Source organism: Sturnira hondurensis, unplaced genomic scaffold, assembly GCF_014824575.4.
Source record: "Sturnira hondurensis isolate 20B ecotype Veracruz unplaced genomic scaffold, ASM1482457v3 Scaffold0020884, whole genome shotgun sequence".
NCBI lineage: Eukaryota > Metazoa > Chordata > Mammalia > Chiroptera > Phyllostomidae > Sturnira > Sturnira hondurensis.
Window position 1 is genome coordinate 2,384,865 of NW_028093515.1, and position 15,967 is coordinate 2,400,831.

The following is a 15,967-nucleotide window of genomic DNA, read 5'->3' on the forward strand; positions in this document are numbered from 1 at the left end:
GGCCTCCCCCAGTGCCCTTGCCCTGGTGGAGGAGCCCTGTGGAAGCCCAGCCTAAGAAGGTAATTCATCAAAGCACCTTGATCACAGCCTCTAGTCTGCCTTCTGCCCCTCGTCACCCGCCAGCCCCACCTGGCCACGTGGAGGGCTCGTTGTCCCAGGAGTTGCCCAGCTGCAGGTGAGCCGAACCACCCTGTGCTGGGATGTGTGTCACATGTGCTGGACATCAGCCTTGCAGCCAATTGGGACTCTCATTTTGAAGAAGTAGAAGACTAATCTCCAAAAAAAGGTGTATTCGTGAAGAGATTCTCAAATTTTACTGACGACAGTAAATTTGGAAAACGATGGGGCGGGGGGTGGCGGACCACAGGGTTCTGAAAACAGAAGAAAGATGAAGTGTCTTACGGAACAGCATTTGATGAAATGTATTTATCCTTCCGCAAACATTTATTGTTACAGTCTGCCATGCATTTGCAGAGCCCACGAGGCAGGAGAGGGTTTCCAGGAGACCGGGACCTGAGTCACATGTGTCACAGACATCAGCTTTCCAAGTCCGCAACCACACCTGTGACGAAGGAGCGATTTCTAGTCTTATTTACCCAGAAAAGTAGAAGGGGTGAGGCTCCTCACCTCCGAGGGCCGGAGAGCGGCTCCGGCACCTCCACAGCCTGTGCTCCTGCCCTTGAGACACAGGCTAGGGTGCCAGTTTCCTCTGCTGCTGTGACACAGTGCCGCTGATTTAACGGCTCAAAACCACGAGTTTATCATCACACCATTCTACAGCGGAGAAGTCTGAAGTGGGTTTGGAGGGGTTGGGGTTTTTTTCCCATTACCATTTACTACCCTTACACTGCTGTCCATGTCCACGGGTCCTTTTTCCTTTTTGCTCAGTCTCTCCACCCCCTAAATGCCCTTCCCTCAGCTGTCAGCCTGCTCTCCATCTGTGAATCTCTCCCCATTTTCCTTGTTAGATCCGTTTATTGGTTAGATTCCACGTATGGTGAAATCATACAGTAATTGTTATTCTCTGGCTGGCTTTTTCCCCTTAGCATAATGTTCTCCAGGTCCATCCATCCATACTGTCACAAATGGCAAAATTTCCTTCTTTATGACTGAGTAGTATTCCATTGTGTAAATATCCCATAGTTGCTTTATCTACTCATCTACTGAGAGACACTTAGACTGCTTTCATATCTCAGTGATTGTAAATAATGCTGCAATGAACATAGGGGTGCTTATGTTCTTTCAAATTAGTGTTTTGAATTCCTTCAGATATATTCCCAGAAGTGGGATGGCTAAATTGAAAGGCAGATCTATTTTTAATTTTTTGAGGTGTTTCCATCCTGCTTTCCACAGTGGCTGCACCAATGGGCGTTCCTACCAACTGTGCAGAAGGGCTCCCCTCTCTCCACATTGAGATGGGTTTCACCAGGCTCAACTCAAGGTGTCAGAAAAGTTGTATTTCTTTTTAGTGGCTCTAGGGAGGAATTTGCTTCCTTCCTTTCCCAGCTTCTAGAGGCTGCTCACCCTCTTGAGCTCATGGCCCTTCTTCCATTTTCAAAGTTAGCTATCCAGCATCTTTAAATCTCTCTGAGTGACTTTTCTAGACTAATAATTACATTTGGTCCACCCACATAATCCAGGATAATTTCCCTATTTCATATCAGCTGATTAACCTTAATTGCACTTGCAACTTAACCTCTCCTTTACCAGGTCACTTAACATATTCACAGGTTCCAAGGTTTAGGATGTGGACTTATTTGGAGGGCATTATTCCCTCTTGTACAGCTAGGCAGCAACGTTATCCCAAAAACTATTATTGAACCTTATCCATTCAAAAACTATTTATTGAACACATGCATGAAATGCCAGGCACTAGTGTAGGTGCCTCTGGGGATACAGCAATGAATGAAGACAACAAAAATCTCTGACCTTATGGAGTTCACACTCCAGTGGAGAAAAATGGACAATACATGAAATAAATAAGCAAAGAGTGTCGCAGATTAGATGGTGCTGAGTGATAAGGGGGGGATAAAGCAGTGAGGAGGATAGGTAGTGTGTGTATGTTGCTATATTGGTCAGTGTGCTGGACGCCTACAATTTGCCCTCTGTCCTCACCCTGGGCCTGGTGGCTAACATTTGCGAACAGCCTCCAGGGGCTCCCTTGTCCTCCAGCTCCTCTGGATATGGCTGATAGGAAACACCTTCAGGACCCTGGAGGACAGAATGCAAATGAAGCCAGCATCTCTCATCCCTCCTCCAAAGGCCTGAGCCCCATTTAGGAGACTTTTCCTACACAGTCCCCCCAACTGCCAAAACACTTCCTTTCCCTCAGGCCTAGGGATGGTAACTCTGGCTGCATTTACCAGCCCCAGGGGGGACTCACTGCCCCTTCTGGTTGCCCTTTACCCAGTTCACACTTTTATAAATACTACTTTATTAGACTCGCCTCAGATTGTCCTGAATGAAGGGTGCCATCTGTTTTCCAAGGAAGGACTTGCTGAGCTGGTGACATTTCAATAAAGTCCTGAAGAAGGTAAAGCAGGAGACAGGCAGATACCTGGTAGAAGGGCATTTTGCACAAGGTGGCTACGAGTGCAAAGGCCCTGTGGTGTGCATGCACACTACATCTGAGAAACAGCCAGAAGGAAGTTTGTGTGGCTGGGGTCAACAAGAGTCGAACTCGGTGGGAGGTGAGGTCACAGGGCTACCTGGGGTAGGATGGAAGTTGGGTTATGGAAGGCCCTTGAAGAAGGTGTGGCCAGTGCCTTGCCCACATCCCTGCTGGATGCGCTCAGACCCTGTCACTTCTTTCTGCCCCTGCAGCTCACTGTCTAAAAGCCTTTTTTTGGCCACAGAAGTACAGCCGACTCTCGGGCATAAGGCAGGCCGGCGAGTTAATGCCCCTGGGAGTAGCCTCAACCAACGTGGAGTCAGTCAGTGAACACCCAGGTGTCTTGCCTCTCGCATTTGATGATTGCGAGGCCTGCCACCAGCACCCCTCCCCCCCCCGGATGTACATGCAAGGAACTAACACACCGTTCATTGGCTTCCTCCCTCTCTCTACCCCACTTCCTGTTTTCTCTCCCCTGGTTGCCAGGAATCACCTCCCAGAGGACTGACTTGTACTCAGGCTCTCATCTCAGAATCAGCTTCTGAAGTATCCCCATCTGAGTACCCTGCTGGCCGTTATTAGGACTTGGGCATTTAGGAGAGTGTGATGAGCCGCCGCCAAAGGGTGGTGAACAGAGGAGTGGCATGGACTGAAGGGGACAAAGGGGACAGCAGGATACCAGTTGGTGCAACTGCAATCACTCAGGGGAGAGATGAAGGTGGTGTGGAGCAGGGGAGGTGGTCAGAGGTGGCTGGATCCTGGATACCCTTTGAAGGAAGGACCAGTGTGTTGTTCTACCTGTTCAGATGTGGGATAGGTAAGACAGTAAGGTGTCTAGGGTGATTTCAAGGTTTTGGGCCTGAGCAAAGGAGAGATAGAGTTGCCTTCTATTGAGATGAGAAAGACTGTTAACAGAAGAGCAAGATAGAAAAGGCTCCGTTTTGCACATGTTTAGTTGAGATGCCTGCTAGACATGAATGAAAATGCTGAGCAGGTTCACAGTGTGGAACTCAAGAAAGAGTCCAGGATGCAGGTAGGGAATTGGAGCATCATCGGTGATAGATGGTATTTCAAGCCAAGACTGGATGAAGTCTCTCAGGGAGTGAGTGTAGAAGTAAACGGGAAGAGTCCCAGGTACTTGGGACTGAACCCCGGATACCCAAAGTGTATAGAAGTCAGGGGAGAGGCATTCCAGCAGGATTGGCCAGCAAGGTGGGAGGAAGGGGCCAACCTGCCAGATGCTGTGATGAGGCAAGTAGGGTGCAGCCTGCATCTTGACTGCTGGATGCCGCAGCTGGAGCTCACCAGGGACTTTAATACTAGCCCTCTGAAGTGGACTTGAGGAGGCAGGAACCTACGTGGAAAATATTCAAGAGAGAACAGGGGGATATTGGAACAAAATATGGACAACTCTTGAGAGAAAAATGCTCAGATATTTTTAAGACTCTATTTATTTATTTTTAGAGAGGGGAAGGCAGGGAGAAAGAGAGGCAGAGAAACATCACTGTGTGGTTGTCTCTCACCCTCCCCCAACTGGGACCTGGCCCACAACCCAGGCCTGCGCCCTGACTGGGAATTGAACCAGTGACACTTTGGTTCGCAGTCTGGTGCTCTATCCACTGAGCCACATCAGCCAGGTCAAATATTTTTAATTAGTTTTGTTTCATTTGGAAACAATTTCAAATTTACATAAGTGGCACAAATACCATGCAAAACTATTCTTTTTTTCTTTTTTTTTAAATTTTATTTATTTACCTTTAGAGGGGAAGGGGAGAGGGAGAGAAACATCAATGTATGGTTGCCTTTTGCGCATTCCCTGCTGGGAGTTGGCCTGCAGGGAACTGGCCTGCAACCCAGGCATGTGCCCTGACTGGGAATTGAACCGCGATCCTCTGGTTCGCAGGCCTGTGCTCAATCCACTGAGCTACACCAGCCAGGGCCCATGCAAAACTATGTTCGATGAATGATTTTACACTGACCTGTTGACATGATACCCCGCCCCCACCCCCAATAAACACAGACGTTCTCTCTGTAACCGTGATATAGTCACCAGCACCGGGGAAGGATGTCGCTACCTTACCAACACCTCCTCTCCTGACCCATTCAGGTTTCACCCAGGTGTCCGGTCCAGGATCACATGCTGCGTGGGGCTCTTCGGTTGCTCCACCTGTAACAGTTGCTCGGTCTTTCTCTAATTTTCACCACCTTGACATTTTTGATGATTACAGACCAAACATTTTGTAGAATGTCCTTCAACCCAAATTTGTCTAATGTTTTCTCGTGAGAAGAGCAGGTTACGGGACCCGGCAATTGTACTCTCATGTACCCAAAGGGATTGAAAACAGGTGGCCAAACAGATACTTATACACAAATATCCATAGCAGCACTATTCACGTTAGCCAACAGGTGGAACAGCCCAAATGTCCACCAGTGGATGACTAGATAAACAAAGGTGGTACAATCAGACAGGGAAATATTGTTCAGCCGTACAAAGAAATGATACATGCGACAGCCTGGAGGAACTTCAAAAGCATTGTGGAAGCTGAAAGAAGCCAGACACAAAAGGTCACAAACTGCTCCCCATGAAATGTCTAGAGTGGGTGGATCCATAGAGACAGAAAGCATATTCCTGATTGCCAGGGGCTGGGGGAAAGGGGGTCGGGGACGCAACTGCTTAATGAGCACAGGGTTTTATTTTGGTGCAATGAAAATATGTTGGAACTGGGTAGAGGTGGTAGTTGGCCAACGTTGTCAATGTACTAAAAATGGCACTGAATTGTTGACTTTAAATCATTTATGTTTATGCTGTGTGAATTTCATTTCAATTTTTAGTATGGTTTANTTGTTCAGCCGTACAAAGAAATGATACATGCGACAGCCTGGAGGAACTTCAAAAGCATTGTGGAAGCTGAAAGAAAGCCAGACACAAAAGGTCACAAACTGCTCCCCATGAAATGTCTAGAGTAGGTGGATCCATAGAGACAGAAAGCATATTCCTCATTGCCAGGGGCTGGGGGAAAGGGGGGTCGGGGACGCAACTGCTTAATGAGCACAGGGTTTTATTTTGGTGCAATGAAAATATGTTGGAACTGGGTAGAGGTGGTAGTTGGCCAACGTTGTCAATGTACTAAAAATGGCACTGAATTGTTGACTTTAAATCATTTATGTTTATGCTGTGTGAATTTCATTTCAATTTTTAGTATGGTTTATTGATTATGCTATTACAGTCGTCCCATTTTCTTCTCCGGAACCTTTATCCTCCTCTGCTCTGCACCCCACCTCCCTTCAGCATCCCTATCCCCTTAGTTCATGTCCATGGATCATACATATACGTCCCTTAACCTCCCCCTATCTGTTTTGGATCTACCATTTGTGCTTCTTACTCCCTGTACCTTTTCCCCCTCTATTTCTGCCTTCCCCCTCTCCACTGATAACCCTCCATGTGATCTCCATTTCTATAATTCTGTTCCTGTTCTAGTTGTTTGCTTAGTTTGTTTTAGTGTTTTAGGTTCCGTTGTTGATAGTTGTGAGTTTGTTTTCATTTTACTGTTCATACTTTTTATCATCTTCTTTTTCTTAGATAAGTCCCTTTAACATTTCATACAATAAGGGCTTGGTGAGGATGAACTCCTTCAACTTGACCTTATCTGGGAAGCACTTTATCTGCCCTTCGATCCTAAATGATAGCTTTGCTGGAGAGAGTAATCTTGGGTGTAGGTCCTTGCCTTTCATGACTTCCAGCCCCTTCTCACCTGCAAGGTCTCTTTTGAGAAATCACCTGATAGCTTTATGGGAACTCATTTGTAGGTAACTGTCTCCTTTTTCTATTGCTGCTTTTAAGATTCTCGCCTTATCTTTAATCTTGGATAATGTAATTATGATGTGCCTTGGTGTATTTCTTCTTGGGTCCAACTTTTTTGGAACTCTCTAAGATTCCTGTACTTCCTGGAAGTCTATTTCTTTGGCCAGATTGGGAAAGTTTTCCTTCTTTTTGTTTTCAAATAAGTTTTCAATTTCTTGCTCTTCCTCTTCCCCTTCTGGTACCCCTATGATTTAGATGTTGGAATGTTTAAAGTTGTCCTGGAGGTTCCTAAGCCTCTACTCATTTTTTTTTTTGAATTCTTGTTTCTTCATTTTGTTCTGGTTGAATGTTTATTTCTTCCTTCTGTTCCAAATCATTGATGTGAGTCCTGGTTTCCTCCCCTTCACTGTTGCTTCCATATATGTTTCATTTTGCATAGCCTTCACTTTTCCCCTCAATCTTGCAACCATTTCTGTAAGCATATCAATTATCAGTATTTTGAACTCTGGATCTGATAGGTTGGCTATCTCTTAAACACTTAGATCTATTTTTGGAATTCTGATCTGTTCTTTCATTTGGGCCATACTCTTTGTCTTGCGGAGCCAGTTACATAGCAAGGGTTGGAGCCTTAGGTATTTGCCAGGGTGGGAGAACCCACCTTGCTGTGTTGTGGTGCTGTATGTGGGGGAGGGGTCAGAGAGAGCAATGCCACTTGCTCAGCTCTCAGCCCACTTTCAGTCATTCCACCACGACCCCCAAGCAAATTGTGCCCTTCTGGTGCTGATTCCCAGGTGGGTGTGTTTGTGTACATTCTAGGACCCTGTGGGTCCCTCCAATGGACTGTCCTGTGAGGCTGGGAGCTTCTTTTACCACTGGAATCCCTACAGTTTTTTACAGCCAGAGCTTTTGAGGTTTTATTTCCCTGTGCTGAAACCCTGGGTTGTGCGGTCTGTCTTGCTCTCCCATCGTTCCACCTAGTTAGCCACACATGAATGCGGGACCACCCAGTCTGCCAGCTGCCGCCTTGCCTGCCCAGCCTGCCAACACTCACTTTGCCACTCGTCCTCTCCACCCTGGTTGCTCATCTCCACCCCTTCTACCATCTGGATGAATGTTTCTTCTTTAACTCCTTGATTGTTGGACTCCCATATAGTTTGATTTTTCTGGCAGTTCTGGTTGTTTTTTGTTTTTAAATTGGTTGTTGTTCTTCTTTTGGTTGTGCAAGGAAGTGAAACATATTTACCTCTACTTCTGTTTGGGCTGGTCCCAAACTTTTTACTTATCTCAATTTTAAAAATTTTTTATAAAGATTCTATTTATTTAGAGAGGGGGAAATAGAGGAAGAAAGAGAGGGAGAGAAACACCAATGTGTGGTTGCTTCTTACGTGGCCCCCACTGGGGACCTGACCCACAACCCAGGCATGTGCCCTGACTGGGAATCGAAGCAGCGACCCTTTGGTTTGCAGCCCGAGCTCAATCCACTGAGCTACACCCACCGGGGCTTTCATCTCAATCTTTAAAAAGATTCTGGTTATGTGTCTTGCAGGAATATCTCAGAAGAGTATTCTTATTCTTCTCACTGCATCCTATCAGGTGGCCCATGATTTCTATTCGTTCTATTATTGATGATGTTCTTGATCAGTAAGTTAGGATAACTCTTTTCCTCTTTGTAATTAACAAGCACGTTGTGGGTAGCTACTTTGAAACTATGTAAGACGTTGTTCCTCATTACATTTTTCATCTATTCGTTGATCTATTTACATCAATGACTTCTTCCTCATTCATTTCTATTACATTCAGTGAGTTCTAATCTGTTACTTTTATTACTTATTTCAGTGCCCTAATCGTCCCAGATTTGGCCAGTGGATGCCCCGTTATGCTGGCTGTAATGTTCTTTTGACATGTTCCCACCATTTTTTGAGTAATGTCTTGCTTCCTGGCACAAAAAGGTATTTCAAGCTCATCTTGTACTTTTCCTGCTCCAGTCCTGAATTCGATCCTTCCTGCAAGGAATTATGGTTTCTCTTCATGTATAACAGTATATAGAAGCCAAGATTTGGGGGGCCACTTCTTCCAGACCTTCTTGGTGGACAATGTCAAGAAGCCTATGTATACATGTATTCATGCTTTTATTATTTCTCTGTTTCTATAGAGAGAGAAAATCAGGAATTTTCACCAGTATTTCCAATTGAAAATTTTTCCTTTTTCATATTTTAACTCTCTTTTCTGACAATGAAAAACATGACCCAGAGCTTTAAAATACCCAGTCACTGCTCTCTCCCAGACTCTCAGTCACCTTCCTCATTCTGTTTGGGTTCTGGAATGTGTACCTGGTCACTGCCCCTCCCCCCTTGCATAGAGGCTACCTCCTCCCACGGGGGTCCAGACACTCCCACCCTGTGTGCTCTCCTGTGCAGGTGTCCTGCTCACGTCTCAGGGTGCAAATTCATGTTGGACCACCAAAGCTTCCTCCATGGTTCTTCCCCACATTTTTGTCTGAATTGTCCAGGAAAAAAAGAGGGGAAGAACTGAGATGAATATCATATGTGAAAAGCAGATACTTACAATTTCAAGTATTATGTGGGAAAGACTGTATAAATTACTAAAATTATAACTGACGTGGTTATGGGTTAAAATTATGAAGATATTTTCCATATTTCTCAAATTATCTGTCGTATGGTTGTATTTCTTTTCAATTAAAATATTTCAAGAAAAATGTAATTTAAATTGCAATTTCTAAATCACTTCAAGCTGCACATAGCATGCTCAAGACTCTTGCTGACAGTTCAAGAAAAGGCCCACAATTTTCATACAAGATCTGGAGAAGAGCAGCTTGTATTCTGGGTCAGAATACAAAGTTCTCTTAAAAATAAAACTTAAGTTCCAGTTCTAAAGAAAAGATACTTTTCCAGGCTTCTCTCTGTGTAGTAAAGATCAATATCACATGCTGCCTTGACACCTGGTAAAACCAAGGGGGAACCCTCCTTACTCTGCTCCCACATATAAGGTCCCCCAGCCTCCTTATCAAAGGGACCTGCCAGGCACAGTTCTGGTTATCCCTGAGTATTGGGTTTTAGTGCCCTATCAGTCTGTGGAGTTATTCACACAAGCTAATCACATCCTCTTGCAGAGTCAGGCAGCACCCCACCCTCTTCATATTGATATTACCAGCCTACCTCCCACAGCCCCCATTTTTTCACTCTGTTCTCAAGTGCAACCTTCACGTGACCTTGTGTGGCATGTGGTCCTCATCTGGACCATGAGTATATGTAACTATGAAAATGCTCACTTGTCTAGTCATGGCAGTTGTGTACTCAACCATCCCAACAACCCTAGGGATGGCAAAAAGCATTCCTCACCAATGGGCTGAAGGTGAGGTGATCAAAGCAGTGCCCCCTAAATATAATGGGAATTAACAGACAATGACTAAAAGATTCTTACAGCTAGAAAGAAGAAAGTGGATTAGCTCGGAACCATAGGACTTGAGGAATAACAATGCAGTAAGTTCCTCAAGTTTTCTTTTTTCTCTCTCATGCACCTGGACAAGGTGCTGAAGATTCCTACCACCCAAAACTGCCAACAGGCATTTTTTAAAAAGACAGAGAAAACCTGTTCTCTCTCAACAAAGGACAAGAAGAAGAAAATCCCCAAAGAGAGTCAGTGGGGAGTCCCAGTGCTCCCTCCATGACAGACGCACCGCAGGCCGTCTACCCTCCCTGTGGCAGTTGTCCCAACAGAGTGTTGTTGGCGGCTGTGCTCACCTGCAGCTGCAACACCAGCTGAGCGCTGTGTCGACCTGTCCTCCACCTATGGCATCAAAGACGCAAGCCCAGCAGCTTCTGTCCCCCATCTCCAACCCTCTAGCTACAGAGGATGGCCCAGCAACACCAGGTGGCCCTGGCAATGACACCAACAGGGGACACTAATAGACACGGAGCAGCAGCCCCAGCAGTGGTAGAAGGATGAAGCTAGAAGATAAGAATCACAGTGAAAGGGCTCTGATAGCCACACCACCACTAAGGTTAATGCCTATGAATGTGTGTTAGAACCTATATACTAGACCTAAACAGAGACATTGCCTACCAAAACGCTCTTGGCACAAATAGGTCAAGAGTGTCATCACATAATAATCAAAATGTCCGGGATTCAACCAAAAATCACTTACTCTTCTAAAGAACCATAATTTGAATGGGAAAAGACAACTGACTCCATTATCTAGATAAATCAGATGTTGGAATTACTGGACAAGAATTTTAAAGCAGTGTCATAAAAATGCTTCAACAAACACCAATTCTCTTAAAACAAATGGATAAAACATCTTAGCAAAAAGTAGTAGTAATAAAAGTGAACCAAATGGAAATCACAAAACTGAAAAATGTAACTAAAAAATACTTGCTAGATAGACTCGGTAGTAGAACAGAGATGACAGAGGATAGAAACAATAAACTTGAAGACAGACTGACCAATAGAGTTTACTCGATCTGAACAACAAAAAATAGACTGAGAAAGATGAGTCTCAGAGTTGTGTGGGACAATAAAAAAGGTGTAACACTCATACATTCAGAATCCTAGAAGGAGAGCAGAGTGAGGAAATGAAAAAAAATAGTTTAAGAAATACTAAAAGTGATCCAAAACAAAATATACCATAATCAAATTTCCAAAAATTAAATACAAAGACAACTATCTTAAAAACAGATAAGAGAAACAACATTATCTGAGAAGAAACATCAATTTAAGGGACAATGAATTTCTCATCGTAAACCATGGAGGCCAGAAGGAAGTGGCAGGACATTTTTCAAGTGCAGAAAGAAAAGAATTGTCAACTGCAAATCCTCTCTCCAGTGAAACTGTCCTTCAGGAACAAAGAGAAAATAAAATCACTCTCAGATGAAGGAAAACTAAGAAAATGTGTTGCTTGTGTATCTATCCTTGGAGGAAATTCTTCAAACAGAAAGAAAGTAACAGAATGAGATTGGGACATTCAGAAAGAAAAAAAAGAATTGGTAAAAACAGAAATAAATACAATAGACTCTTTAAACACATAAGTTTCTTTAATCATATGTTACAGATAAAGCAGGTGTACAATACCATCTGATATTGCATTCAATATACAGACAGAAAAAACTTAAGACAATTATGTTTTTAAATTAATTTTTCAATTACAGTTGATGGGCCACATTATATTAGTTTCAAGTATATAACATAGTGATTAAGCTTTCATATACTTTATAAACTGACTACCTTGATAAGTCTAGTACCCACCTCACACCACCCATAGTTATTACAATATCATTGACTGCATTCCCTATGCTGTACTTTACATCCCTATGACTCACTATTTTTATAACTGGAAATTTGTACTTCTTAATCTCTTTCACTTTTTTTTACCCATCTCCCAAACCCACCTCCTATCTGGCAACCATCAGTTTTTTTATTTGCATCTGTGAGTTTGTTTACATTTCATTTGTTTGCTTATTTTGTGTTTTAGATTCCAAGAATAAGTGAGGTAATTTGGCAGTAAGACAACTATGTTTAAAAAGTGGGCTTAGGAATAAGATCTAAATGGAAGTATGGTTTCTGTACGTCACTTAAAGTGGCCAAATAGTGACACCTGAAGACTCAGAACAACCATTAAAAAAATTATACAAAGCAACATACTAAAAAAAAGTCATAAAGAAATAAAAAAAAGAACTCTAAAACTGCTCAAATAGCTCACAAAACGTCAAGACAAAAGAAACAAGAATGAGAATCAGAGGTTATAGAGAACATACTAAAATGAAAGACTTAAACACTAAATATCAATTTAAATATAAATGCTTTAGTTTCTGGTCAAGATTGCTTAGTAGATAAATGTTGTGCTCAGCTCCTACCAAGACCACATTGAAATAACAACTACACTACAGAACAACCATCATTAAGACCCACCTGAAGTCTAGCTGCACAGAAGTTACAGGTAACTAAGGACATGTGGAAGAACCCACGTGGAGACTGGTAAAAGGGGTGGAGATGCTGAACAGGGCAGAGCCCCACCCATGTGCATTGGTTAAGAATGAGGAGAGATATCTCAGCTGCAGAGGAGGAGTGAGGGGTCCCAGCCCCACACAAGGCTCCGCAGGCCAGGTTTCTAGTGCCTTGAAGGAAGTCCCCATAGCTTCTGGCTGTGAAAAGCAGTAGGGATTATGGCTGAGCGAGATAAAGGGCTTCTGGATTCCCAGGCATTCCTCTTAAAGGGCCCACACATCAATTTACTCACTGATGGACTCACTTGCTCTGAGAGGCGCCAACTCAAAAACACTAGGGACATATGGGGAGGAGCTTCAGAGCAAGGCCGGAGAGGCAGCTTTCTCCCAGAAAGAAGTGCTGGAAGGTGCCGTTGTTCTTTCGTTGAGCCCTCCCCTCCACACAGCCTGTGGGCACAGGTGGGTGTCACGTCTACCTCTCCATCAAACAAGCCGACACCACTCACCCTACCCCGGTGATTCCATGAGACCTTGCCCCACCCAGCTGGTGAGCCAACCCCAGCTGCTTCCAGCAGCTTTTCCATACAAAAGAACTTTCCTAAAATCTCTCAAAGGTTTACAGCCTCAGACAAGCAGTGTGTGGCCTCATCGTGCCCTATTGCTCTTGTGAAGTGGGCCCAATACTAGTACTAGTGGCAGCCAGTCTTGATTTGCAGCTTAACCTCTCCCTGGCACCTCCAAAGCCAGCACAAGCAGCAGACACCTGCAGCTCACTGCACAGCTCCTACTAGCTGGCCTCTGGTTGGGTGCGGGCAGCTGTTAACCTAGGCCTGCACCAGAGCTCCCCGCCAGAGGCCCCAGAATCAACACATCTCATGACCAGCTTCCGACCACACCAGGGCACCATGCAACCACCTCCAAATGACACACCTAGAGCACTAAAGTGAATCCTGCTCTATGGGGTCCGCCTCTGCCACAGCTCTTCAGCTGTAGTCAAGGTCATTCCTCACAGCCAATCAGCCTGAGGGTCAAACCCTCCCATAGACATACGTATCAACTGTAATCCAGGCTCAATCACAATGGGAGGGCACAAACAAGCAACACAAGAGACTTGCCTGAAGCACTCAGCTCAGGTGACTGGGACGACTGTACCACTGGGCCCTACAGGACCCCTACTACGTAATGCCACTCTCCCAAGCCTGGGAGATTTAGCAGCTCTAACTGATACACAGAAACAAACACAGAGAGGCTGCCAACATGAGGTAACAAAGAAACAGGTCCCAAATGAAAAAACAGAACAGAACTCTAGAAAAAGAACTAAACAAAATGGAGACAAGCCATCTACCCAATGCAGAGTTTAAAACACTAAGTTATAAGGATGTCCTATGAACTTAGGGGAGGAGTAGATGAACTCAGTGAGAACTTCAACAAAGAGGTAGGAAACATAAAAATGGAAATAGAAAACATAGAAAAGAACCAGTCAGAAACAAAGAACACACTAACTGAAATCAATACATTAGAGGAAACCAATAGTATACTGGATGAAGCAGAGAATCAAATCAGTGATTGAGAAGACAAGATAGCAGAAAACACCCAACTAGAACACCAAAAATAAAATGAATTAAAATGAAGAATCAAAAAAAATGAGGATAGCTTAAGGGGCCTTTGGGACAACATCAAGCACACCAACATTTGCATCATAGGGATACTAGAAGGAGACAAGAGGGTGAAAGGATTTGAAAACCTATTTAAAGAAAGAATGATGAAAAACTTCTATAACCTTGAAGGAAATAGAAGTACAAGTCCAGTAACCACAGACAGTACCAAAGAAGATGAACCCACAAAAGCTCACACCAAAACACATCATAATTAAAATGCCAAAGGTTAAAGGCAAAGAGAGAAACTTAAAGGAAGCAAGAGAAAAGCAGTTAGTTACTGGCCCTGGCTGGGTAGCTCAGTTGGTTAGAGTGTTATCCCAATATGCCAAAGATGAGAGTTTGATCTCAACTGGTCAGGGCACATACAAGAAGCAATCAATGAATGCATAAATTAGTGGAACAATCTCTCTCTGTCTCTCTCTGTTTCCCTCTGTCTCTCCCTCCTTCCTTCCCTCTCTCTTACTCTCTCTCTCTCTAAAATTAATTTTAAAAATTAAAAAAAGAAAAGCAATTAGTGACCTGTAAGATAGCTCCCATAAGACTGTCAGCCGATTTCTCAACAGAAACTTTTCAGGCCAGAGGAATTGGTACAAAATATTCCAAGTGATGAAAAGCAAGGACTTAGGACCAAGATTGCTCTACCTAGCAAGGCTATTATTTAGAATCAAAGGGCAAATAAAGTGCTTCTCAGAGAAGAAATTGTTAGAGGAGATCATTATGCCCAAACCAGTATCACAAGAAATGTTAAAGGAACTTCTTTAGGAAGAAGAAAAAAGTATAAAAAGCATGACTAATAAAATGGCAATAATTGCATTCCAATCAATAATTACTTAAAATGTACTAGGAAGCAGTAGTTAGTCTTGAGGTTTTTTTCTATTTTTCTCCTTGCTAAGTAATGACTGGATGAGCCCCCCAGCCCTCTCTGGGTTTCAATCCACATTAATGAAATGAGTAAACTGAGAAAGATAGTGTAAGTAATTATAGTAGATAGTAAAGTGACTTCATTTGATGTCAATATTAATTTTACCAGCAACAATCATCAGAAATGGGAAAAATTACTTAAAATGTGAGTGGATTAAATGCTTCAATGAAAAGACATAGGGTAGCTGAACAGATAAGAAAACAAGGCTCTTTCATATGCTGCCTACACAAAACCCAGTTCAGATCAAAACACACACAGAGACTAAAAGTAAAGGGGTGGAAAAAGATGTTTTGTATAAATGGAAGGCTTTTTAAAAGCTGGAGTAGCAATACTTATATCAGACAAAATAAACTTTAAAACAAAGACTATGACAAGAGACAAAGAAGAACCCAGCAACTCCACTTCTGGGTATTTATCCAAAGAAACCCAAAAGACTAGTTTAAAAAGACATACACATCCCTATGTATATTGCAGCATTATTTACAATAGTCAAGATATGGAAACAACCTAAGTGTCCCCTGGTAGATGAATGGATACAGAAGAAGGGGTGTTTATGTACACAATGGAATATTTAGTAAAACAAGAGTGAAATGTTGCCATTTGTAACAACATGGATGGACCTAGTGCATATTATGCTAAGTGAAACAAGCCCCGCAGATTTTGCTTATATGTGTAATCTAAAAAAAAAATAACAAAGCAAACAGAACAGAAATAAACTCATAGATACAGAGAACATATTGATGGCTGCAAAAGGGGAGGGGGGGTTGGGGGAATGGTTGAAAAAGGTGAAGGGGTCAAGATGTGCAAATTGGCAGCTATGAAAACAGGCACAGGGATGCAGAAGTATAGCTTAGGGAACAGCGTCCATGCTATCGTGTCAGCTGGGCGCTAGACTTACTGAGGGCGGGGCGGGGGGACCACTTCATAAGTCATGTCAATGTCTAATCAGTGTGCTGCACACCCTGAAAACTATAAAACTAGTATAATATTGTATGTCAACTGTGATAAAAATAA